This window comes from Strigops habroptila, chromosome 12 (assembly GCF_004027225.2).
Source record: "Strigops habroptila isolate Jane chromosome 12, bStrHab1.2.pri, whole genome shotgun sequence".
In the NCBI taxonomy this organism is placed as follows: domain Eukaryota; kingdom Metazoa; phylum Chordata; class Aves; order Psittaciformes; family Psittacidae; genus Strigops; species Strigops habroptila.
In genome coordinates, this window is record NC_044288.2 from 23,132,783 (window position 1) to 23,158,173 (window position 25,391).

Below are 25,391 nucleotides of genomic sequence, written 5' to 3' on the forward strand. Positions count from 1 at the left end.
GCTGGTTTGGATTGAAAGAGACCTTAAAGCTCATCCAGTTCCAACTCCCTGCCACAGGCAGGGACACCTTCCACTGGAGCAGCTTGCTCCAAGCCCCATCCAACTTGGCCTTTGGGAGAAGGCGTGTGGCTGGAGCCATGTCTCAGCCCTTACCAGTGCCTGCTCTCCTGCAAGGCCCCTCCTAAGCTTGCTCAGTCTCAGGTCTCCAGGTCATAGGGCGGGAACATCAGCCTTTTCTTCCTTCAATATGTATGAAGATAAAGGCAGGGTGTGATGGGGATGAAGGTTTTGTAGTGGTTGGTAATGTGATAATAGGAGCCGTTGATGGAAAAACAAAACACACCCCGAGAAAATGTTTTTTTGTCTTCTTATTATTCTGTCTTATCACACATGATTGATTGACTCTTTCAAACCCAGGTTGGTCTGTGAGCTGATCTAGGACAGATCTGTAAGAACCACTGAAAAAAATCTAAACCCTGATGACATTTAAAGATTTCTTGTTTTGGATTGCTTTTCAGCATATGCTGCCAGTGACTGTGGAGCTGCCATGGAGCCAGCACCATGAACTTGCTCGTTCTGTTGTAAGTCTTCAGTATTGAGTGCGCTGGGTTGTAATGATACCGTGCGGTGTCCTGACCTGTGTAGAGATCTGCAGCAACTGTGACCCTCCAGTGGCTGTTAAAATGAGCTGTTAAGATGCAGAAGCATGCACAGTGTCAGCCAGGACCCTGGAAGGCAAGACTCTGGACAGCAACAAGAGCTAATGGTCATCTTCTCAAAGCTGGGAGAAGGAATGGGGTGGCCTGAAGAGGGCCCTTGGACAGGAGCTGACAGAAAGCCATAGGAGAGGTTGGAGATGCGTAAGAGCAGGCTTCTGTGAGAGAAGAATGGGGACAAGTGGGGGGTGAGGGCAGTGGCAGCTAGGTTGGAGGGTGGAGGGTCATGAGTCACGGCCACCTGAGTTTCCAGCTGCCGAGTGCTTGGATGTGCAGGTCCTTACACCAGGAATTACCTGGTCAAACCCTGGCTGAGAGCTTGCAACAGGCTTCTGCTTGTTTTTCAAAACAGATCATTCATGTGACCCCTTCAGTCCTTGTTTCTATTAACAGGCCAAACGAGTTCTAAGTGCCAACATACTGAAGAAGTGGAAAAGTTAGTTTATAGAAGGGAAAAAAGGGGAAGGAAAAGAAAAACAAAACCCAAGTTATTCCCACAATGTTTGCATTCCCATGTCTTAACCACAGTATTCCCAGCACACGGATTTTTATGGTGCATCTGAAAACCAACCACAATGCAAAAGAAACTTCAAAGTTTTTAAGGAAAGCCAAGCAGAGAGGGAGACATGGGGAGGGAAGCTGGGCAGTGAAGAGCAGGGAACGGCAGCAACGCTGGGCTTTGCTTCCTGCCTCGCACCCCGCTCTCCTCCAGTCCCAGCCGGGACCTCGCTCTGCACGTGACCCAGGAAGGCAGCACACGTTAAGGTTGGGGGAGAGTTGTAAGATTAAGTTATTTAAGGGATTTTAGTTCCCTTTTAGCGGGTTGAAATAGCAGGGCATGAGCAAAGACAGGATGAGAGCTGGGCTTGTTCAGCCTGGAGAAGAGAAGGCTCCTTACAGGAAGACCTTAGAGCAGCTCCAGTGCCTAAAGGGGGTACAAGAAACCTGGAGAGGGGCTTTGGACAAGGGCCTGTAGGGACAGGCCAAGGGGAATGGCTTTAACCTGCCAGAGGGGAGACTGAGATGAGCTCTGAGGCAGAAGCTCTTCCCTGTGAGGGTGCTGAGGCGCTGGCACAGACTTTTCCCAGAGAAGCTGTGGCTGCCCCATCCCTGGCAGTGTTCAAGGCCAGGTTGGACACAGGGGCTTGGAGCAACCTGCTCTAGTGGAAGGTGTCCCTGCCCGTGGCAGGGGCTTTGAACTGAATGAGCTTCAAGGTCTGTTCCAACCCAAACAAGTCTGGGATTCTATGATAAGTAGCAGATACCTGCAGAGACCTCAAGAGAGAGCTGCTCACAGGCTGAGCTCCTGCCTGACTGCAGGTAAATTCGCAAACATGTCTGCACCAACACTGAACCATCCTGGTCTGCCCAGGAGCTACATGTCTGACCTGGTGTAGTGCCGAGCGGTAGCCAAGTGCAGTGAAGTATTTTTCTAAGCAACTCTTACATGTATTCAGGAGTTGAGACTTTCTGGGAAAATTTCCCAAATTAAATGGAAAACTAATTCCTTTAAGCCACCTAAGCATGACTGACATGACTAATGGTGAGGTGGCTACCTGGAGCCACCTCTGCCTGTCCTCTCTGCTCAGTATGGCAGCTCAGCAGCAGTGCTTTGTGAAATGACTGGGGTTATTATGTGGCTCTCAAACCTCTGCCTGAGCCACGGACCAGGGGGAGACTCTCAGCTGGTTGGAAACAGCCTCATTTTATCAAAACCAGTCAGGAGGTAGCAGGGTGCATCAGCCGTGAGTCAGGGCTGCTGTGTTCTGTGGAGTTCTTCTGTGGCTTTTTGTATTGCTTTATTGGGTCGTCACCTGGGGACTCCGATGCCTGTCCCTTGTGGGTTTGGATCTAACAGCATGCTGTGCTGCAGAGAGCAGAGCGAGCACTCTGCACCATGGTCTAACGCAGCATCAGTATGATTTTTGTTACATTGCTGTCAGCCTGGCTTCTGTAAAGATTACAGACCTGCTGTCTTAAGACATTGCATGTCTTCAGTGCAGGAGACAGTCATTGCTGAAAAGGCAGTCAGAACTATCATCCCAATTGAAGGGAAGAGAACAGAGCCCAAGATTTTCGAGAAAGCAGTGCTCCTATGACTGGGGCTAGCTCATATGTTTCTGGGCACTGAATTAATGTAACCAGGCTTTCAGAAGAGCATCCTGAACCTCCCAGATTTGCATTTTTCTGGTGTAATCTGGGGGAATTCCACAGGTCCACCCTCTCCCACCAGCATTGCTATGTCCCTGTTAGCACTGACACTGCATTGCATCTGTAGGGCATGTAGATGTCAGGTGGCCTGCTGAAAGCTAGAGGGGACTTTGAGTGTATTCATATATGTGGCATGCCCAAGAGCCTGGCTTTTATTTTTGCAGGGTAAATAGTCACTGTATGCATGCGTTTAGTAGTAGAGTATATGCACCTCGGGTATTACAGCCCCCAAGTCTATGTGCCAGACAGCAGACTTGCAGTTTGTACTCACGTTTCCATCCCAGGCTAGCTGCACACGTGCTTTGGGAGCATGCATCCCAATTCCCTCTGGGATTCCCTGTTAAGAAATACAGCAGCTCTGACCTCCCATTTCACATCTTGTGATGCTGCCAAGCACCAGGGCTCTGCAGGTTCCCATTCAGGTGAGGGCAGTCCTGCCTCTGCTGTTGCTTCTGCTGGGGAGGAGTGTTTGAAGGTGCTCAAACAGGACCAGTACACAGTACCAGATACAGTACCAGCATGTGTATCCCTGCAGCCTGTTTCCCTACGCAGCATCCTCTTCAGACACAATAGTCACTGAGCTAACGGAACGCTGGCCCCAGCAGTGCCCCAGGAGCCACTTCCCAGGCAGAGAGCCCATCCCGTGTGATGGAGCTCCTTTGCTCTCCAAGGGTTTTGTCAACACCTCAGTATTATTAAAATGTTGGTTTTAAAGTCAATTTCCTTTTCTTTTCTTTGTAGTTTATAGAGTGTTGCTGAAGACCTTCTCCCAGGCTAAAATGAGGATCAGTTCCAGGTTTGCAGTCATATCAACAGTAGGATGGTGATTTATTTCTAAGGTGCCTGTATAATTACCTGTACCCCACACACACCTCCCATTCACACTGAGTTTCCCTGTAGCTAATGAGTCTTCCCAGAGAGGAATGGGACTGGTTGGTTAGCTAAACTCCCATGCCTCTAAAATGAATCCAGCCTCTGTAAGACACTGTGTCCCAGAAGCTGTCAGGCCTTATTGTAAATGGAAATGGCTCATCTTTCTTAAACTGAACATTGCTGCCAAGTTTTGCCAACAGCATCATGTTGATGTTCTTTTTTTTTTTCCACTATTTATGTTTTTGGTCAAAGTGTTGATGGATTTGTTTTGCCATTATAGCTTCTGTCATCCATACCAGCATGTTGTCTGCATGAGGCAGGGTTTGGCCAGTGGTGCAGACGTTACAGCCCCAAAAAGCCACTCCTAAATGCTTGGATATCTGCATCCAACAAGTGCTGATACTGGGAAACGTTTGGAGCAGTGGTTATGTTTTGAAATTATGAAGTGCTGCCTTTGGTACCAAGTTTAAGGTAAGTATCTTTGCCGTACAAGAATGGAATGAGCTTTTTCAAGCTAAAACCAGCTTTGGATATCTTTGTGGGATTACATTTTTGCATGAGGTGCGTGAATCTGGGCTCATCTGTACGTTACAGAGAGGTGATGCACAGCAGGACTTGTCAGGGTTCCTGGAGGAGGTGTGAGGGACCCTCTGATAGCCCATGAGAGCCACCAGCTCACCACTCCCATTTGTAGCTCATAGCCCTGCGCGGGGTTGGAAGCCGAAGCTGGCAAGTGGCGGTGGCAGCGGTGCCCTGGGTCCAGCCGGTGGCCAGCCTGCGTGCAGAGCAGCTCGGGGCAGCCTTTGAACTCTGTCTGAAGTGAGCTGTGCGTTGGCCCCCAACCTAAATGAGAGCAGCCTGGAGACTGTTCTGAATTACCAGACAGCTGTAGCCCCAGAGGCAGCACACATCTGGTCAGGCTCACATCGGGGGAGCGGTGCTGGAGGTATTACTTTGGCTGTGTCTCACAGCTGGACTTCCCTTTACTGGGGTGATCTTCTCGTGGCTGCTGATAACAGGTTTGGGCTATCAGGGCTGGAAAGTCGTTTCCATCTTTCCTTGTCTGGAAATAGTAATCCTGATGTAAAGTGTTGTCAGCCTCCGTGCCTGCAGTCAGTCCTCTGACCAACCTGCCTTAGGTAGGATCACCTTTCTTTCCCCAGCAGCTCTCTTCTGGGTTCCTTGCCAAGGACCTGCCCCAACACTGGCTATTTTTCTGCCCGGTGTGTGGATCAAAACCAGCAAAACCACATTCAGCTGAGCTCCAGGAGCAGCCTCAGTTGAGCCACCCTCTGCTGATGTTGTCCATGATGTTGTCCATCCTTTGTGCTGGACTTCTGGTGGAGGTCACCCAGACTAAGATCACTTTGCAACCTTGCGTCCTCCCTGCAGGGCCGCGAGGAAAGATCGTAAACCCTTTATGTTTAAGCTATTTAGACCTTAGATGCTGTTCTTCATCTGCTACTGGCTTTCCAGTTTAAAAGGTTTTAAGCTTTTTACATTTTTTCCTAATCACTTGGAAATGAGTTTTTGAGAAAGCAACCAGGGAAAAACAACAAACAAAACACTGGTGCAAAGAGTCACAGCCCTGATAATGTCGCTTCTTCCTGAAATAGGACATAAACAAAGCACACGGCAGCTCTGGAATGTAATGAATTCTGGTGTTGATACAAACCACTTAATTCATTTATCTGCAGGTAACTTAGCTACTCCTGAGGATGAAAACCCTTCTAAGTATACTTCCCCTCACACTGTTTGGGTGGAGAAGGAAGAGCATGGGCAAGTCTGACTGGCAAAGGGCAGTGCTTAGCAGCCCGGGTGCTCACTGTCCCAGCGAGCCATGAAGCCCTTAGCTTGCACAGCTTGGTTTCCCCCTGTGAATTAAGCAATAACCAGTCTTGGTGTTGGTTTTCTGCTCAGGAGAAAAGTTCACCTTTTCAATTCAGTGCTTCTGAGTATTCTGAAACTCTCCATCTGGCAGAAAAATTACATGTAAGAAATGGGCAGAATCAGGTTTGCTGTTTATTCAGATCAGTTGATGTTATTTCAGATATATAAACTAATGCATTTCCTTTTATAAGCATAATTCTGAGCATCAGATATGAGTTTTGGAGGGTTAAATGTTTGGCATCTGGAAAAAAAAAGTTCCTCTACTGTTGCAATCCTTTCACTGTGACAGCCAGGCTCCCCTCCCACATCAGCCCCAGATGCTCTAGAGGTGCTGCTCTGAAAGCCTCCTGTCCCCAAACCAGGGCTTTTCCAATAAAAAGAGTGTTCGGTTTTTACCTTCTCAGCCTCATCAAGTGGGAAATAGGATTTTTCACAGAAAGGCTGAGTTGCTGCCCATTGGGCTCTACTCTCAGTCATTGATTTGGAAAGATAGAGGATATTAATTATAACAGAACTTTTATAGACATATTTGCAAGATCACTCAAAAAATATTATGCAAAGGAAGTGTTTCCAGAGACAATGTATTCTAAACGAACAACAATATTGAGGAAGTGGCAGCACTGCCAGAAGATACTGAAAATTTCAGAGTTTTGGGGAGAATTTTTGAAAAATCACATGAAAGCTTTTATTCTGCCACTCCAGTGGTGCCTTGGAAGTTGAGAACTAGATGGTCCCATTTATAGAACTATAGAATCCCGGACTGGTTTGAGTTGGAAAGGACCTTAAAGCTCATCCAGTTCCAACCCCCTGCCACAGGGAGGGACACCTTCCACTAGAGCAGGTTGCTCCAAGCCTCATCCAACCTGGCCTTGATGGCACTTCCTTGATGCCACTTCTAGGGATGGAGCAGCCACTACTTCTTGGGTCAGCCTGTTCCAGTTCCTCTCCAAAACACTACATTCATCTCTCAATTCTCCTCACCCATCTCCCAGTTTGTTTGGTTTGTGTTTGTGTTTTTTCCCTCTAGAATTGAGGCTTTTAGATGAAAAAGGAACGGTTTTAGGAACTGAGTTACCACAGAAGTTTGAAACATTGATTATATCCATAACCCTTATTGCAGATGTTGATGTGAGAGAAACATCAGCTGTATGTTGCACCTGGGTTGCACATGGACCAGGCAGTAAAGCAGGACATCCTTGGTGGAAGGGGGCTGTGGAAAGAGCTGCCTAGCCATGCTCATTTTGTACTGGCCACGTTCCTGGTATGACCTTAACAATCTCTGCTATTTATTTGATTGCATGTTTAGGACTGAGTGGAGCTCCCAGGAAATCTTGTACAATTCAGCTGACCTCAGCGGACCTGCCCAAGACAGCAGAATTGGGCTGTCTGCGTCTGCCATGTGATGTTCTGGAGTCCCCCAGATGAGAGGTGCTATGGAGGTATGGAAAAACTGGATTTCTTTTCAAGTGCTGGAGGTGCCTGGGAGGGGGAGGAGGGCTGTGCACGGCTATGTCAGCCTGGGGAGTACAAAGTGGGTTCCCATATGGTCAGTTTTTAGGATTTCTCCTGTTTCAAATCTGCATAAATGGCCCACTCAAGGAGGCCCAGCTATTAAAAACAGCTGACAACGAAAAAGGGGGAGGTGAACGCCAAGCAAGCAGCAAGTAAACTATGTAACTGAGCTGACAGATGGCAAATTAATGTTGTCAAATAGAAAGAAGTACATAAAGCTAAGGAGCACTATGACCAGATTGCTTTCTTGCACATGAAGTCTTTAATCATATGGATATCCTTGCTATTTTTACTCTAATGAGATTGGGAAAGAAAAATAAGACGGAGACATCAAATTAAAGATGAATTCGCTTTGGATCCACAAGAAATTGAAGCCCTTGCAGAAACAAGGAGAATTATTTGCCAGGCAAAATTAGTGTCACAGATGAACTTGTTTGTGCTTCTGAATTTTGACATGTTTATTTTATTGGTAATATTGCTGTAGCAAAAGAGAGTAATAGCCAGTGTAGATAAGCAGTCAAAGGAAGTAGAGTGAAAACTGATGTTCGTGAAGCTTTTCACCCTTAGGCAAAAGCAAAAAAACTCAACCCCCCAAAACCCTTCCATCTACTCATTGGTTAAAGGAAACAACAAAGAAAAAATAAAGCAGCATTTCTATTGTAAGATACAACTTGATGAAATGCCAGTGGGACAAGTGGGTCATAAAATAACTACTTGCTCATTGTGAGTTTTATACCGAGTATATGAATTTGCTTTGTTCTGTGTATTTCTTTAATGGTAAGTGTGAGGATGTCTTTTAATCAGGAGCTTAATGTGGGCTCTGACAACTGTTAAGGTATTCACACCTCTGATTAAAGGGAGAATCGGCCTGTATCTGAGCAAGGAGCTTGGTAAACAAATACATCAATCATGGGAAAATATCCCCCAGTATGTGTGTGGTCAGAGCAAGCCAGCCAAGGCAGTTAAAAGGAAGCAATTTTCCACAGTGCTTGGAGGTAGGTAATATAAAATAATCCATAATTAAGTTTAATCATGGCTTATCAGACCTTTCTAGGACTGTGAGCATTGTGGTTAATGTTTCACATATTACATTTGCTATAAGTTTCTCTGATGCCATTTCATTGATACTACAAGCACATTTTATTTGGAAGTGGCAGATGTAACAACTCTGGAGGGCAGATTCATAGCTGATAGAACTCAGGATAGCTGCAGCAAGCTCTGATAGTATGTGGACTAGATCCTCTGCTAATAAAAATGGGTTTGCTCCATGGAGCCAGTAGAGCAATCCAAGTTACAGGTAGGAGCCTGGTGTAGCTCTTGTGCTGTTTCTGTATAATGGCCAGTTCCCCAAACCTAAGTCTTTCTATTGGGTTAAGCTAGAAGGTGCTACAAGCCCCTGGTGAGGACAGCAGTTCTTTTACTAGAAGGGGAAAGTAGTGCCTGCTGCTTGTAAGGAGGCACCTACCCTTCTTTTACTCTGCATAAGGCAAGGAACAACTTCTTAGGGTTGGACCTGGGTGATAAAAGATGGGCTTTCATCTCAAGATTACAGATGGTAAAATGGTCGTTGGTGGCCAAGGCTGTTCGCTGCAATAAAGACGTCTGCTGCCCCCCAATCCATGCAGCTGGTGGCTTTACAAAATGTATTTACCTTAGCAGAGTGTAAAGACATCTCATTGCTACAAAGGGCCTTCCCATCACTACATTTGTTCTAAATCTTATGGGAAGCAGACAGTCTGTTGTTTCAGGCTGTAAGACAACTGTAGGCAAGTTGTCCTTTCATGAAATCAGTGCCACATAAATACAGAAGCATGAGAGGGAAATGGTGTTCAGCCTCTGTGGTTTCAACCTGACCCAACTGCAAGTGCTCACCAGCTAAACCAGGGGATGGCGTTCAAGGCCAGTGGGCGACTCTAGAAGCTCTAGGCACAAGGTGCTGTAAATGAGATACCTGCTGAGAATTGGACTTGATGATCTTAAAGGTCTTTCCCAACCTACTTGATCCTATGATTCTAGGAAGAGACAACAGTGATGGTGAGAAGAGAAGCTTGTCACTGAGCACCAGCACCAGCATTAGCAGCTTTGCACACTTCGCTAAATAGTGTCAAAGACTTTTTTTCTAAAAGGAACAAGTTACCAGACTTTCCAATTCTAACAGATACTTTTTGCAGCATGCAGCCAGCAGCAGTAACAGGTCACAGAGCAAACCTTAACCCGTCCATCCCTTTGAACAGTATACATTAAAACATTAAAATATGGGGAACTGATGTGAGAGGATCTGGTAAACCATCCTAACCCGATCACTACCATCAATACTGATGCTGGGAGAAAGTTGGTTTACTTCACTTTTGCACCAGTAATGTATAACATCTCAACCAGTAACATCAGGATCTCAAAGGCTTTTAGTAAATCATTGCCTTCAAGAATGATAAGGCCATTCAGGTTTAACAGATCTATATACAGAAATATGTTCAGTTCCATAAGCCATGCTAATGGGCTAAATGCTAAAATCTTAGTCTCACCCTAACAAGGGTTGTCTTAGTGGCCTGTGACCACTGGGACTTCATAGGAATGTGGCTTCATTTTCCCCAAAATGTCAAACTTCTTGTGTGCCTCTTAAAGAGGATATTTTAATGCGAGTAATCCCAGGGCTGGGCATGCTTTTTAGAACTGCTGCTATATATTATAAGTATATAACGTTAACTTCAGTATAATGCCACAGATCTTTTTTCTTAGTGTCTCAGCATTTAACTAAAGCCAAGCAAAGTTTTGCAGGCAGAGAGTTTTGTTTCCCATTTCAGAAAGAAATCCAGTTTGGAGCGAAGTGGGAACTCTTCATTAATCAAAACATGCTATTTTAATACTGTCAAAGTAAATGCTCTTAGGTACTGAGATGACATTTACATAATTTAATTTATAATCCTGAAAATCAAAAAACACCATCCTGAAAAAGAAAATTCATTGAAATACAAAATATCTGATCTTAATTTCGATAAGAAAGTTGGAGAAAATGTTCTGGGGAGGGGACACAGTTTGAAACATCACTGTCTGCTCTGGCAGTTCTTTGGTGGACTGCAAAATGGGTTATTCACAGGGCTCCCCTTTCTAACTAGCTGAGAGAATATCTGTTGACTGGTTTTCAAACCTACCCTCATGGCTTAATGTTTAAATGCCGTTTCCCAGGTTTTTTGTCCAGGCCATCATTTTCCAGGTCCCTTTGAATTCAGACACATCTGGACTTAGGCAAACCTCCTTCATTTATTTTCGCTCTGGACTTGCTGAGCCATGCCAGGGGTTTTTGTGAACATGTGTACGATTTGCAGGCTCCGAGTCTGCAAGTGCTGAGAGTCTTCAGCATCCCCCCAAAGCTTGTGACTCCCCGCAGCACTTGGGGATTGACTATTGATCTTGTATCACTGAGTTTCCACACAAAAATCTTGCCCTCAGCCTGCAGGCAGAGGCAGGCATGCGGAGAAAGCCAGACCCCTAGGTCAGGCCAGCTCCCTATTAGATGCAGAGTTAATGCAAGCGCTTCATTTTAAGCACGTCCTGGGGCAGATCTCATTTTAGGCATGTACTTAAGGACTTTGGTGAGTCAAGGCTTGATGCCTCTCAGGACAGGGCTTCTCTCCCTGCAGTGCTGGGCTCTAGCAGAGTGTGAAATTGGTTTTTGTCCAGGCTTCCAAGGTTGATCAAGATCCAAGTCACAATAAGCAACTTGCAAGCAGCAGAAAAATCAGTGCAGTCCCTCAGCTGTCCCCAAGGTGCATCGGTTTGTGAGTGCAAAGGGCTGTAGGTAGTAATCTTGTTTATCCCAAATGACAAGGCCTTGGAGAAGGACTCAGAGGGAGGTGTCAGCCGCCCTCACTTGCACTTGACCCTGGTATGGGATGGACCTGTGCCCACCTGACAGAGCAGCTTCTGCCTCCGTGCTGGTCCATGGCTTTGGGCTCAGAGCTGCATGTATAAAAACAACAGCTAATAAATAAAGTGTTTGCTATTTCTTTGGCAAAAAGAGGGAAAGCTACAAAGAAAACACCTACAATAGATGTTTTTGTCACATGGTTGGATGGGAGCTGAAGGTCTATCACAGAGACGCTTCTTTGGCTTTGATTTGACACTAGATTTCAGTCGGTCCAATGGAATTTTAATGCTATGGCCAAATATAACATCAAATAATGAAAAACTTCAATGGTAAACATTAACACAAACAGTCATCGAGTATATTAAGCATCTTTTAGAATGCAACAGGCCAAATCTGCAAATTGGGAACAGGTCCCTGAGCTGGCACACTATAAAAGCAGGCTTCAGTTTGCCATCTCCAGGACCTGTCGATGGAATACAGTGCGTATCCGAGTTAGGCTCCATTATGTGTTTAGATTAAACTCTGTGTAGCATTGATTCAGTTATTTATTTTGGCTACAAGGAGCCGGTGTTCAAACAGGGGTGCCTAAATGGTCCATATAGCCCAGGTCTGCACTTAAGGGGGGACTAAGTGTTATTTTGTAAGTCTGGCTACTGAGGCCAGCAGCTGAGCCCAAGCCTTGCAAAGCCAGCGTTGAAAACTCAGCCAAATCTTTCAAAACTCAGTGCCTGCAGTGTGTGCTTGGGGTTTTTCAACAATGCAGAATCCCCTGCAGCTCCCACAGGGTGCAGAGGTGAGGACCACAGGCAACAAGTCCCAGCCCTGGAACTATAGATGTCACCCCTGACCTATAGACCGGCCAGATCACCCACTTGTTTAAATTTGCCAAGCCAAAATAAGCTCAAAACCTGACACATCTCAAGGTCTGTCCAGCTGAAATGGATTAATTTGTTTCTCTTTGACTGCCTAGGCTGTAAGTGGTTGCTACCAGGCATCAATGGCTACAAAGCATCAGTTAGGGGTTCGGCTGTCCTGTTTTGGGGGACACTGCATGGCTTTTGGGAGTCTGGTGTTGGAGAAATACACTGGATTGAGAAGTGGTGCTTCTGCTTTTCCCAGTAAGTAAATCATAAATAATGTAATAAACATGCTCTGTGAAAAAGTCTCTGCCATTACAGTAATTTCTTAGCTATAGAACCCATTCATGCATGAACCCCCATAGCATGCAAAGGCACATACGTGTCGCCTGAGCATTATATCCTTCTGCAGGCAACTGGGCTATATCCCAAATGCCAGCTTCCAGCGGGGTTGTTTTCCCCACTTTGATTTATAATTACTGATCGCATGGGAGGATGGAGAGGAAAGGCCCAAGCTCTTTTTTTTTTTTGTTCCTCGTTTAATAATTTAATTTGTATTCTGATCTTCAAATCCCAAAAGCATCATGTGAAATAGAGAAACTCGGCAGGGGAGGGGGGAGGAGGGATAGAGGAGGGAGCCAGGGCTTTCTATTTCCATATGGTGAGCCTCTCCTCCTCGCGATCACAGCTTGTCATCTGTCTTCTTTTAAACTTCAGATCCCCTGTAAAAATCTTCCCAGCAAAGAATGGGCCATAAATGTGACAGAAAGACAGTCCAAGTGAAGAGATTACCATGGGGTAATCGCAAAGCATGATTTCATTAGAGGATTTCTTTACACATGGGCATGGACACAAGAATAACCCGAGCCACGGGAACTGTGTGTTTCTGAAGTGGGGCATACTGGCAGGAGTGTTATTAATATTCTGGGGAGATAAGTCTGTATATATGATATTCTCTGATATTCTTTTTTCATTTACTTGGCAGACAAAATGATACATGCCTTTCTTGTAGTCTAATTGTGGTCAGGTTAAATGAGCAGATTAAATGACCACCTTGATTTACCTGGTTTTAAAATGGATAATCACATAATCATAGAATCCTGTGAATCCTTAAAGCTCATCCAGTTCCAACCCCCTGCCACGGGCAGGGACACCTTCCACTAGAGCAGGTTGCTCCAAGCCCCTGTGTCCAGCCTGGCCTTGAACACTGCCAGGGATGGGATACTCACGGGTGGCACACCAGAGCTACCAGCCCTGTGTCACCCTGCCAGGGACCACTCAGTGTTAACATCCCCCCAGCAGAAGGAAGGAAATTGTTCTAGTTCAGAGACTTTCAGTAAAGTACCAATCTTCTCACCTCCTGATGTGCAGCCATGGGAGAACAGAATAACACATGGCACCTGGTTGTTCTGTGACCCTAATGCTGCTCACATGCAATGCTTCTGAGCATCTTTCTTTATTGAGTTACTTCATGTGAACTGTACTTAAATAAAAATAAGTTAATAGTTTGTAATGTGACTCGGTGAAATGCAAGCTGCTCTACAGTGGGTTCACATGCATGCCCCACACAGAGGGTCGCTCGCTGCACATGGTGGGGACAGCATTGGCTACAGCTCATTTGTCATGGAAACTCTGGACATTGTCAAACAGAAGGATTTCTGCAGGAAAGCCTTGCTTTCCTCCTAAGAAGGGTCTGCTTTTGCAGAAGTGGTTTGCATTGGTGGTGGGGCTTTAGTGCCATGGGCCAGGTCCAGTAGCTGGGGAGTGACAAGGGGGTGCACAGCCGGAGACCTTAGCAGCCGTGCCACAGACATGGCCCGGGCTCGTCTGACCAGGTCCAGTTCTCTAAGGAGGTGAATAGGTCACTTGAAATGCGTGTGGGAGCTGCTGGCTTGGGTCAAGGCATGTGTCTGATTTTAGCTATGTGATTGACTGCTTGAGGTCCCCGTGTAATGACAGCCAAAACATGACTTTGTGCCTCACAGAAGACTCCAGACCAGAGCCGTCACTTCTTGCTCTCCTTGTCTCATAGATACGTTGCAGAGAAGACCCAGAAGACAACCTGGTCTAGTGGAAAGTGTCCCTGCCCGTGGCAGAGGGGTGGAACTGGATCATCTTTAAGGTCCCATCTCAAACCCTTCTGTGATTCTAAGCATCTTTGAAGACAGAAGCAGAAGGTGCAGCAGAGCTCTGCTGTGGGGCAGCCACAGCACCCAGCTCAGTGAGGACCCGGCCAGCGGTGGCTCAGTCCCTCCAGGTAAGGTGGTGTGGATACGGAAGCTCCTGCTTTGAGCCTTCCACCTGCCACTGCTTGTGCCGTCCCAGCTCTCACTGAACTACACAGCCCCTTTCATGTAGCAGGTGCCTCTTTTTCCTGCCCTTCCCTTCTGCACAGGCTCAGATGAAGATGTCAGGTTACCCCTCTGCAGTACCTGCTGTGGGCAAACCCAGGTCTTCAACCTCTTAGAAACTACACTGGACATACAGAAGTTAGTGAGGAAACCAAGTGACCGGCTGGACCAGCCCCGACGCTTGGTCTGTGCCAAGGTTTCCTGATGTTACTGCTCTGTTCCGATGAAACATTATACAGAAAGATACAGGCAAAGCATTATGCTTACAGCCTTTGCCAACAAGTTATGTTTTAATGTAATTTAACTGTAATCTCAGAGTGTTTTTGTTAGCTATAATTAGTAAAATATGTCTGTTTTCTGTGTTCCTTGAAGACGTCTGAACTCCTGCCAGTTCCCTATAGTTTTCCTGACATGCAGTGTAACAAGCAGACCACCAAAATGTATTTACCAATAACTGTTTATTTACATTCCATGAAATCTAATAACATTTGCTGCCTTCATTTGGGATAAATGCTGGCCAAAGTGTAAAGCATAAAAAAATAAACACTGCCTTAATTTCTAACCCAGGCCACAGAATATTTGATTTTTGCTCAATTTGCCCTGCCTGTTAGCATTTTGGCGTTCTGCTGCTTGCAAGTTGAAAAAAATCCACCAAAAAAAGTTGAAAAAGTTCTGTAATGGATCTTCCTGTTCAGTCCAAAACCTTGCAGGGATTTCCTGGACATTTTATTTTTCATTTCTAAAGTCTGCACGAGGCTGGTATTTTGTTTCTTTGTTTTCAGCTCTCACAAGCGTTTGAAACCATATTGCAGAGAAAATGTCCAGGGCACTAAACAGCAACGGTGGTTGGTGTTGCACCAGTGCCAGTGTAAAGCATTTCTCATTCTCCCAGAGTCATTGGCTTTGCTGGTGTAAAAATAATCAGAATTAGGTCTGTATCTTGTTACTGACCAAATCTGCTCTTGTTCAAGAAAGTGTAACTGAGGGCAGGATTGTCATCTCAAATCTTAAACAGGTTCCTCTTCTCCTGTATCTGGTTTTGGTTATATGAGTACATGCTTTCTCGGAGCCCAGAAAATTCAGATGGTGTAGGGAAGAGAGGTCACATACAACAGCTGTGGGCGGTATCCACAGCTGGAAAAATCTGATGCAACCCTGTGCCTGTCAGTGGTGTGCGGCCCTGGCCCAGCTGAGGAGTGGGCTGGTGTTTCTGACAGGTTCTGCAGCACCGAGGGGCTCACAAGCAATTGTCTCAAGAGCATTGCAGGAGCCAGACACATGCAGAGGAGCTGGATGGGCTGTGGTGGGCTGCATGTGCCTGGTGGGTGCCAGACTTCCATGGTGTCACTGGTCTGTTGCGCTAGAATCCAGGCAGAGCTGGGTAGAGCAGTACACTTGCTGGGTTGAGCAGTGAGATGAGTCTAGAGGGAACTGGAGTTCACAAGTTGCCTGCGCTGATCTGAGCGACTGCAGCCATGGAGAAGCTGAATCCCACCATGTCCCCTCCCAGGGCAAGGGAAGCCAGCAGCCCGAGCGGCCACAGCTGCAGGGTGCCTAAAGACCTCATACATTTGGCTGCCGTTGCTGCTTCTCAGCTGCTGTGCCAGCGCCCAGTGTCTGCTGCTGCTGAGCTTTGAGCTGTGCCTTATGTGGGGAGCACAGAACTGGCACAGTGCTGCCTCACCACGCCGGCCAGTGCTGGGCTTTGGTGCGCATGAAGGGCCTGTCTTTGCAAGTTCACCCAGCCATCCGGGATCTGGAGTGCCCGTCACACCGTCTAGAGAACGTCTGTTCATTAGGTCTGAGGTCTGAGAAATCTCGGTCATGATTTGGAGAGGCAGCACTGTGCCTTGGGTCGTGACAGGGTGATAGTGCCTTTTCCTGGGGCACAGGGTCACTGCTGTGTCTTTGGAGAAACCAGCTCATAGAGGAGCCCTAAACCCCAAGTGAGACCATGGTACTGCTGCAGCTTTGGAGAGCTCGTTTCTAAAGCTGCTCCCCAGAAAGCAATCTCCACCTTTCTTTACTTCTGACATACCTGGTATTTTGTTAAGGCAGAGGCTGTTTGCACTTCTCTAGATGCTTTCGGTTAAGGAGCTCCATACACTGAACTCCAAGGAACTGAGCCTTGGATTAACAGACTTGTCTGGGAAATGCTGAGCAGCCCCATTCTGTGACGGAGATCATAGGAGGCCTTCTCAGCTACATGTTTCCAAACTGCCTGGGGCTCTCTTGTCTCTGTACTCACTTAAATTGAGGGTAAAACTTCTCCTGCCTTCACATGAGAGCAAAATTTCAAGGATTTTGGAGGGCTTCCTTGAAAAATTTCAGGCTCAGAGGTAATAAAAGTGAAATTTAAAATCCAGTCCAAGCAAAACCATATGCTAGTGCAGGATGAGGAGCCTGCCCTGTTAGCATCTCCCTCTGAATATGGCAGTGGTGGCACGGTGCTTTGTTCCCCTGACAAATTGCCCATCTCCCCAAGTTTCTGGCAGAGCTCAAGTATAAACCCTTTGGGATAATTAAGAAGAAAAGTATGAAAATCATAGGTTATCCATTTTTGGCTTTTCTTTGATTGCATTTCTGGGTTCCTTGTCATTTTCTGCATTCAGGTTTCCTGTGTGCAAGGCTTGTGTTGTAACTGGTTAGATGGTTGTGAAGTGAGGGAAGGAGAGGGGTTCAAAATGCATTAAAGAACCCAGAGAAGACTCCTCCTGCTGGCTGCACTCGACAGACAAGGCGTGCCACAGCATTCCTTCATTGTTCCGGTAGGATGCTCCATAAATTGAGCTGTAAATAACTCCGTAAACTGTTTACTGCTAAAACCATGTTTCTGAAAGCAGAGAGCTTTCAAAAGCAAGTGTACAGAGGCACAGCATGATGTGGTGGGGATGGAGTGAAATCAGCCAAGATGGGGTGAGGACATGGGGCTGGTCCTGCCCTTCCAGCACCTTCCTCACTGATCGTAGAATCACTGAACCATAGAATGGTTTAGGTTAGAAGGGGCTTTAAAGCTCATCCAGTTCCAGCCCCCTGCCCCAGGCAGGGACACCTTCCACTAGAGCAGGTTGCTCCAAGCCCCTGTGTCCACCCTGGCCTTGAACACTGCCAGGGATGGGGCAGCCACAGCTTCTCTGGGCACCCTGTGCCAGCGCCTCAGCACCCTCACAGGGAAGAGCTTCTGCCTCAGAGCTCATCTCAATCTCCCCTCTGGCAGGTTAAAGCCAATAAACTCAGCCTAGTGCTGAGTGACCATGTGACCCAGCCAGCAGCCAATCAACAGGGCTGATTTTGAATGTTAAACACTGCTATAAACCAGCGTGGACAAGATAGAGGGAAATAATGTTTCCCTGACATAAATACTGGGAAGCAAGGAATAAGAGGGAGAATATTGGGATGTGCTGACAGAAAGAAATAACCAGAGCAAAGTGTTTTCACCCATGTTTACAAACAAGCCACCCTGCAGCAGCTGCTGGGCTTAGTGAAGATGTGGCTTCAGAGTGGGAGAGGAAATCACCTTAGGACTTTTGGACCACATCATAAGTTTTTGGAGACAAAGGCTGAAAATAACAAACAAAACCAGCAGGAACAAAATCCCTCGTTAGAAATGATATTTCCTTCATTGTGGTGGATGGATCCACATGGATATGATTGACCGCAATCCCCAAGCCGCGAGTCATCACATGCTTTATTGTAAATTGTGGTTCTTTCTCGTTTAGGCTGGATATTTCTCAATTTGCTATCTGTAAAAGCAACAACAGAAACACTCTGTCACAATCCAGGCCCGTTGACAGTGGTGGGAGATTTGCCATAAATTCCAGCTTGTGCCCATGGTGCAGCTTTGCTGATTTTGAGTGACTGTCGAGCGTAGCAGGGGACCAGAGCCAGTTGAGGGGATTTGTTCTTTACTTTGGGGGGTTTTGCTGAAGAAGCAGCACGCTTTTCCGGTGAGATACCTGCTAGTGTGGGACGTTGCCACTCAGCTTTCTGCTAGGCATTTTTGTGTAAATACTGTCTACGTTTTAAGGCATTTCCAGAGTATAGAAGTATTTCAGTGTATAGAAATAACAAGACCAGCTTTTACACCGTTATAGCTGAAACTGCAACATGGCAAAAATGATAATTAAGGTAGCTCAAGAATCATAGAATCCCAGACTGGTTTGGATTGGAAAGAACCTTAAAGCTCATGTAGTTCCAACCCCGTACCATGGGCAGGGACACTTTCCACTAGACCCGGTTGCTCCAGGCCCCATCCAACCTGGCCTTGAACACTGCCAGGAATGGAGCATTCACAGCTTCCTTGGGCAACATGTGCCAGTGCCTCACCACTCTCACAGTAAAGAATTTTTTCCTTATATCCAACCTAAATCTCCCCCATTTAAGTTTGAACCCATTCCCCCTTGTCCTGTCACTACAGCCCCTGATGAAGAGTCCATCTCCAGCATCCTTGTAGCCCCCTTCAGGTACTGGAAGCTACTCTGAGGTCTCCACGCAGCTTCTCTTCTCCAGGCTGAACAGCCCCAACTTTCTCAGCCTGTCTTCATACGGGAGGTGCTCCAGCCCCTGATCATCCTCCCGGCCTCCTCTGGACTTGCTCCAACAGCTCCATGTCCTTGTTTTAATTTCCTGGGACTTGCTGATGTAGACTGGTTTCCTTTTTTAACCTTGAAATTGGGATTCTCCAGGGAGGTATATGGAGAGCACAGAACTGGATAGGTTAGAAAGGTCGCCTAGCTGAGAGTCCCACTGCCCCTAGCCGAGCGTCAGCTCAGTCCCTTCGTACAACACTCAGCAGAGGACGTGGAAAAAGTAGGTCAAGCTCTGCTCACAAACACACCTCTTACATGGCGCCAATTCTAATGAAATTAGGGAATGAATCAATATTAAAACCTGGGCAAAGGAGATCAAAACTTGGTTGAACTCTCGTAGGGAAAGTGTGTCCAGCTGCAACTACTGACTAGTCCATGTCTAAAAAAGCTGTAGAAATAAAGTAAAATAGACCTGTGTGTTCTTAGAGGGGAAAAAAACAGCAAAAGCAAGGGGAAAAAACCAGCCGCCTTCATGCAGCGTTTGGTGCAGACGCGGCCCTGGATCTCTCCTTGTCTGTGCCCCCACCCTGGCTCCTCATTCCTTCTTCCCAACACTCCAGCTAGTATTTGGTGATTTATTTCACAATCAAAAGCTGCTTTGCAAGAAAAACTAAAGCAACAACCCAAAAAGCTGTCTGACTCATCCAAGCAGGACCTGCTCTAGTTTGGATGCAAACACTGGGAAAACAGCGTGAGGTGAGGGAGCAGCAGCCGGAGGCGCGTTGCTGGGATGTCGTTTTAGCCCTGACCAAAGCAACTTCTTTTTTAATTGTTTTTTTTTTTCAAGTACTCCGACAATTAGTGGTAAAAAGGTCACCAGTAAAAATGAGTTCTGTGGTTTTGCAACTTTGCATTAAAAAAACCACCAGGCTGCTGGCACCACGTCCCCCAGCTGGCAGCCTTTCTGCAGAGCGGATGGAACAAGCATGCAGGCTGAAAAGCCCGTTCAGATCCATCCCTCCAGGTCAGGCTTTCACTACGTTAGCAGAGTATTTGGGAGTTTGTGTTGCACCTGCCTGCAGTACATCTGGCTGGAGAGTTGAGGGGAAAAAAAGCAGGGGTTTAATGTTCCCTTGGTCCCAGCTTCGCACCCGACATGAGCCCTGGAATATATCGTTTACAATTAAAATAGAATGAAATCAAATTGTGAGATCATTTCAAAGTTACTGACCCTAGTGTTTAACAGGTTGTGAATGTTTTCACAAAAGCTGAGGTGGTAGAAATATTTTATTCCATATTCTTTATCCTTTAGAGACCTCAGAGTAATAAACAATTAAGTTGAATTCAAACTAACTGTGGATAGCACAAATTCCCTTTTATTAGGTGTCCAATACATTGCTTTTTTCTTTGCACTCTTAAAAAGAACTGGGACCCAGGCTTGAGGTGTGCTCAGAGCTGATGAAAGCAACTGAAAACTACAGTTCCACTTCAGGTTTTGCAGTGAGAAATGGTATCAAATACAGCCTGGAAAGGATCTGACACTGTTTGATGATCCAGTATCTCCAGGAGTTCCAAACTGGCACTACTTCAGGCAAGTATATCAGGGGCCGGTGGTCTTGTTAATGCATTTAGGACTTGTCTGAAGCTTCAGTGAGCTTTGTGGAAGAAGCCACAAGTTGTTGTATGAGGTGTTGAACTTCCAAGCCTCGATTTTCATGGGGTTTTTCTTCCTCTTGGTCTTCCTCTGGTCTCCATGACATAACCTAGCTGCATCCCTCAAGTGTAGCTGCATCAGTAAAGTTTCTCCATGGGGTATTTTTACTGAAAAGTGACTAGTGCCAGTGACCAACCCAATCCATCTTTGGACTGGCTCTGGCCTAGAAGGTATGCTTTCTAAAAAGTTCTTAAAGATGTAATCCATTTCTTCCTAATGGGCAGGATGTCTGGCTATGGGCCTGGGTGAAGGGCACGTGTGTCATCTCCTTTCCTGAGTCGGCTTTCGTGGAGGATGAAGCTCAGACAGCAGCCGTCGGGCAAAACCCAAGCTAACCAGAATGTACGTTACACAAACAACTCAACTGTTCAGGTACTTTGAGTTGCATTTTATTCACTAGTTAGAAAAATAACAAAACACAATTATACAGCTATTTAGTATCAACAAAGGGTGTAGGAAGAGCTCTTGGTCCTCTGGCATTGCAGTCCAGTTGATGGAGCACACCAAAGTGCTGAAATAAAGGGAGTATGGTAATGTAAAGCCAGTTGCTGGGACCAGGATTCCCAATGTACCTGGCTTGTTCACATGAGCCAGAGAGCGGGATTTCAGTGGGGATTTCTCTCAGAATCACCAAGGCCCAATTTGCCTCCAAGCTCTTGGCTGCAATGCTTGAGCAAGCCCAGATTTTGTCTGTGGTTTTATGATTTATTTGTATCTTTCTAAAACACGGTGATCCAGCAAGTAAACAGTGATGTATTCCTCTTGTAAGGAAAGCATAATGCAAATGAAACACCCAGGGTGTGTGTCCTTCCTTTTGCAGCCAGCCCAGGGGTACACGGACACGTTCCTGGATGGCCTGGGGCAGGTGGAGCAGGTTGGGTTGGAATAAATTAACATGTACTGGGGTCCGTCATGGTGACGGGATCTGAATTCATGCTGATAACTAAGCCATCATGCCTCAGCATCTTCCTTCAGCACCACAGAGTGAGGCTGAAATCCCAGTTTAAGCAGTTCGGGTGAAGCTTATCAAAGGAAATGGCTAATGGGGCTGTGGCTGACACTGAAGAGCATGGCTTGGCTTGTCCATCTCACCTGTCACCTTGGAGGAAATGCTCATGGTGTAGAGTTCAGGGATCAGCACATGAAAAAGGGAACAATAACCTGGTTTGTCTCTGGGTGCTGCTCTCTGGGGATGAGCAGATTCCCTCCAGCAGCCTCCCAACCTCCCTGGCTGTACCATCAACTGGCAACTACACCAGTGACTTAGGAAAACGGGGAATTCCTTAAAGCATTGAAGCTTGCCCTCGCTACCATAACTGTGTCAGGATTTATGGTGGGATTTGGGGGGAATTCAAAGTGCTGTGGTCCATCTGTATGGAAGAGCATTGGGCAGGCAGGAGTGGTGCTGGGGAGGGAGGGGAACTCGGGTCGGGCCACTGCCTCCTTCTCCCAGCCCCGGCCACGTTTGAGATGCACGCTGCTCTTCTTTCATCTCTTGGATTCAAATCCACCATAATAAATAAAATTCTTCCTGTCTGAAAGATACATTAATTTTGGTGGTCTCAAAAGTAATGAAAATAAATACTTGACTTGGCATGCAGAGCCCTGACTGGAGCGAGGAGCAGAATGTGTGTACTTGGAGCTGTTTTTACAAGAACATAAGCTGTGGAAAAACCTTGGCTTTTAGCTCACAGGCTCTGTACGTCTGAAGAGAAATGGAGAGATCTGAGAAGTTCAGTCAAACATACAGAAACATTGTCAAATTACAAGTTTTCTGTCTCTGTTTAAATGCTTTGAAAGCTGCACATCAAAGCTTCACAGGGTGGGGCATGGTCTGTGTTGAGGTGGGATGCTCAGGGCAGCCCTGGCTCAGCTGACAGAGAGGTGGTCAGGCTGTCCTGCATCATTTCAGGCCTTTTCATAACACACATGAGGAAATTGCAACAAAACCAAGCTTAACTCAGTCAAAGAGAACCTCAAACCACCATTCATTGTGACTGCAGTTTTAAGAGCCTGATCCTGTGGTCCTGGGGCTGAGATGCTGGGTACGGGTGTGAGTGGGGAAGCCACTGTTGCTGGGTTTTTACCTTTTTTTTTACCTTAAATTACCTTTATAGGTAATTTGTATCCACCAACTAAGGACTTTGTGCTGGTCCCAGCATCCTTTCTTCATATGGCAGCAATAGGAAGGCTGGGAAATGGAGATGGTACCCTAATAAAGTGAAACACAGTGAGTATTTGAGTTCATCCTTATCTTCCCAAGCCCATGGGTACCCAGCCAGGGGCAGGGGCGAGGGAGGAGACCTGGGACATTGGGGCTTCTCTGGGCACAACTTGGAAGGAAGATGCCTAGCTGTGCTCCAGCTACCTGCGCTCCACCAGTGTTTGCCAGCACAGAGGCCTTCAGGTCCCCTGGGCCAGGCATGTGTTTTCACACATACACAAGGCATGTACACAAGGCCATGTACACATGCAGGACAAGGAGAATGGCTTTAACCTGCCAGAGGGGAGATTGAGATGAGCTCTGAGGCAGAAGCTCTTCCCTGTGAGGGTGCTGAGGCGCTGGCACAGGGTGCCCAGAGAAGCTGTGGCTGCCCCATCCCTGGCAGTGTTCAAGTCCAGGTTGAACGGGGCTTGGAGCAACCTGCTCTAGTGGAAGGTGTCCCTGCCCATGGCAGGGAGTTGGGACTGGATGAGCTTCAAGGTCTCTTCCAGCCCAAACCAGTCTTTGATTCTCTGTATATATGCACACATGCAGATCTCTTGTTCTTTCTCACCCTCTGTTGCACCACACTGAGCAGGACAGGAGGTGTCTGGGCCTTCAAACTTCTGTTTTGCAGCCACAGGGTGTTTGGATCACAGCATCAGGCATTCAAATGTGACTCACAGGAGAGGAAGGGAGGAGAAGGAGGAGACAGCAGTGCTTCCGAAGCGAGCATACATCAGGGGTGTGCTTGGTCGCCAAGTCTCCGCATGGGTTGCTGAAGGCACTGGTGAACCACTACCACACCTGACCCTAGCTAGCAGGAGCACACAGTATCCCAGGACAGTTCTTCTGAGATGGTGGGTGACATATGGTGGGACCACTGAAAAGCTGAGCCTGTCACACCAACAGGCTTTATTGCTATTTAGCGTGAAAGTGGTTTTAGCAGCCATCTTTCTAGATTGATGCTTATTATTTGAGGTCTTACTTGTTAGAGAATAGATTAGTTGTCTGACATTATCTGTGCATATATGCTATTGCAAATCACATTTCTATTATTCAGAATACAGGCAGAAGCTGCTGTTAACTTTGGAGCACCTCTAACCTGTTAACAATTATTTTCCCTTTGTCTGAAAAAAATGTGTGTGCCTCAGGGTGTGTTTTTCTTACTCTGCAAGCTAAGACCATTTCCAATGGAATATACCAGCAACAGGAATGCTGTGATGTGAGTCTTTGGTAGTACAGTAAATGATGAAGTACAAAAGTGCATTTTAGTAAGCTTTGTAGAAAATATCTGGCATCTCAGTGTCATAGGATGAGAAAGACATTTCAATCTTGAATTAATGAGTTGCATCACAAAGTCAGCTCTGAGGCAGACACAGATATGAATATAAAACAGCATGTGTGTCTTACAAAGAACCCAATACCCTATAAAATGCTGCAGCATAAAGATGTTAATAAAAAGCACAGCTTATTTCAGATTAAATTAATAGTGAGTCTCAGGAATACATCCAGAAATTCTTCTTTGTTGATAACCACAATCGTTCAATGGCAGGTTCTGGGGGATGTCCTTGACAAGTGGCACCTACTGTTAAAAACAATGAACAGATCCATTCTCAAGATAGGTGAAGAAGGTCCCACTCTTGCAGTGAGCTGCATGCACCCGAGCTCTGAGGCAGGTCTGCTGATGGTGGGGCAGCACTTGCTGCAGGGTGACACGAGACGCAGATACAACCAGGTGAGATCCATATACAGGGTTCATTCTCCAAGCCCACTGGTTTCCCTTCTCTGGAAAAGCCAGTAGAGACCATGGTAGACTGGAAACAACAGTGGTTCATTCAACATTTCTGGCAATACTTTCAGCTGTATTTCAGTGACTTGTTATTTTGATAAACAGCACAGATGCCAAGACCTTTCCAGGTGAAGAAGCGCACACTCAGCATTTCCCAGAAGCTGCAGCATCGCATTTGGATGCAGCGTTCGTGTGATTTCATCTTCAGAAGCTGCTTGGTTTCATTATAATGTTGCTTTGTGCTTGCTGTGTTTTGGAAAGTTGGCTACTGTGGTGGACCCAACCCATGACAGGGTTGAGAAGGGGTCAGTTTAGATACACAACATCCAGAAAAACCAGCTGCAGGGTTCAGAGCTCACTGTGTCAGCTCTTTAGCACAGCAGTGATGATGACACAGCATGCTCTTCACAGAAGGAGATAGTGCTTTCACCAGCAGTACAGGGTCAGGCAATGGTGTTACTTGTGTAACCACAACCAAGCAACCTGGCCAAAGGAAGTCACACTGGTGGAGGCCCTCCCTAAACCAAGGGTATTCATCCAGCACCACCATGTGGGAGCCAGGCAGTACAGCCAAGGGCATTGAGGGAGGACATCACTTGCTACTGGCAGATGGTTTGGTTTAGTTGTGATGGGTTGTGTCTCCTCTTCACCATTTTCTCTCTTCCAGTGATTGCCTCCAAATAGTCAAAAATTGTGAACTACTGTGATATAAAAACAAAAACCAAGAAAAGAGAGGAAAGCCAGGTAATAATAGATACATGGTACTAGAGAGGTGTCTAGTTGTTGAACATAGAATCCTAGAACGTTCTGGATTGGAAGGGACCTTAAGCTCATCTAGTTCCCCCTTGTCCTGTCCCTACAGGCCCTTGTCCAAAGCC

The 25,391-nt window shown here is 46.5% G+C and overlaps 2 long non-coding RNA genes across 2 annotated transcripts; both read left to right on the forward strand.

Moving 5' to 3' along the window:
• Positions 1-431: 431 nt before the first annotated feature.
• On the forward strand, positions 432-14,012 carry LOC115616099. Its single transcript, XR_003994209.1, has 6 exons — positions 432-581; positions 3,669-3,766; positions 4,081-4,271; positions 6,997-7,129; positions 12,038-12,185; positions 13,957-14,012. It is a non-coding gene; the product is annotated as an uncharacterized LOC115616099 (long non-coding RNA).
• A 98-nt stretch (positions 14,013-14,110) lies between these two features.
• On the forward strand, positions 14,111-20,462 carry LOC115615816. Its single transcript, XR_003994147.1, has 3 exons — positions 14,111-14,181; positions 16,888-17,043; positions 20,228-20,462. It is a non-coding gene; the product is annotated as an uncharacterized LOC115615816 (long non-coding RNA).
• The last annotated feature ends 4,929 nt before the right edge of the window (positions 20,463-25,391 follow it).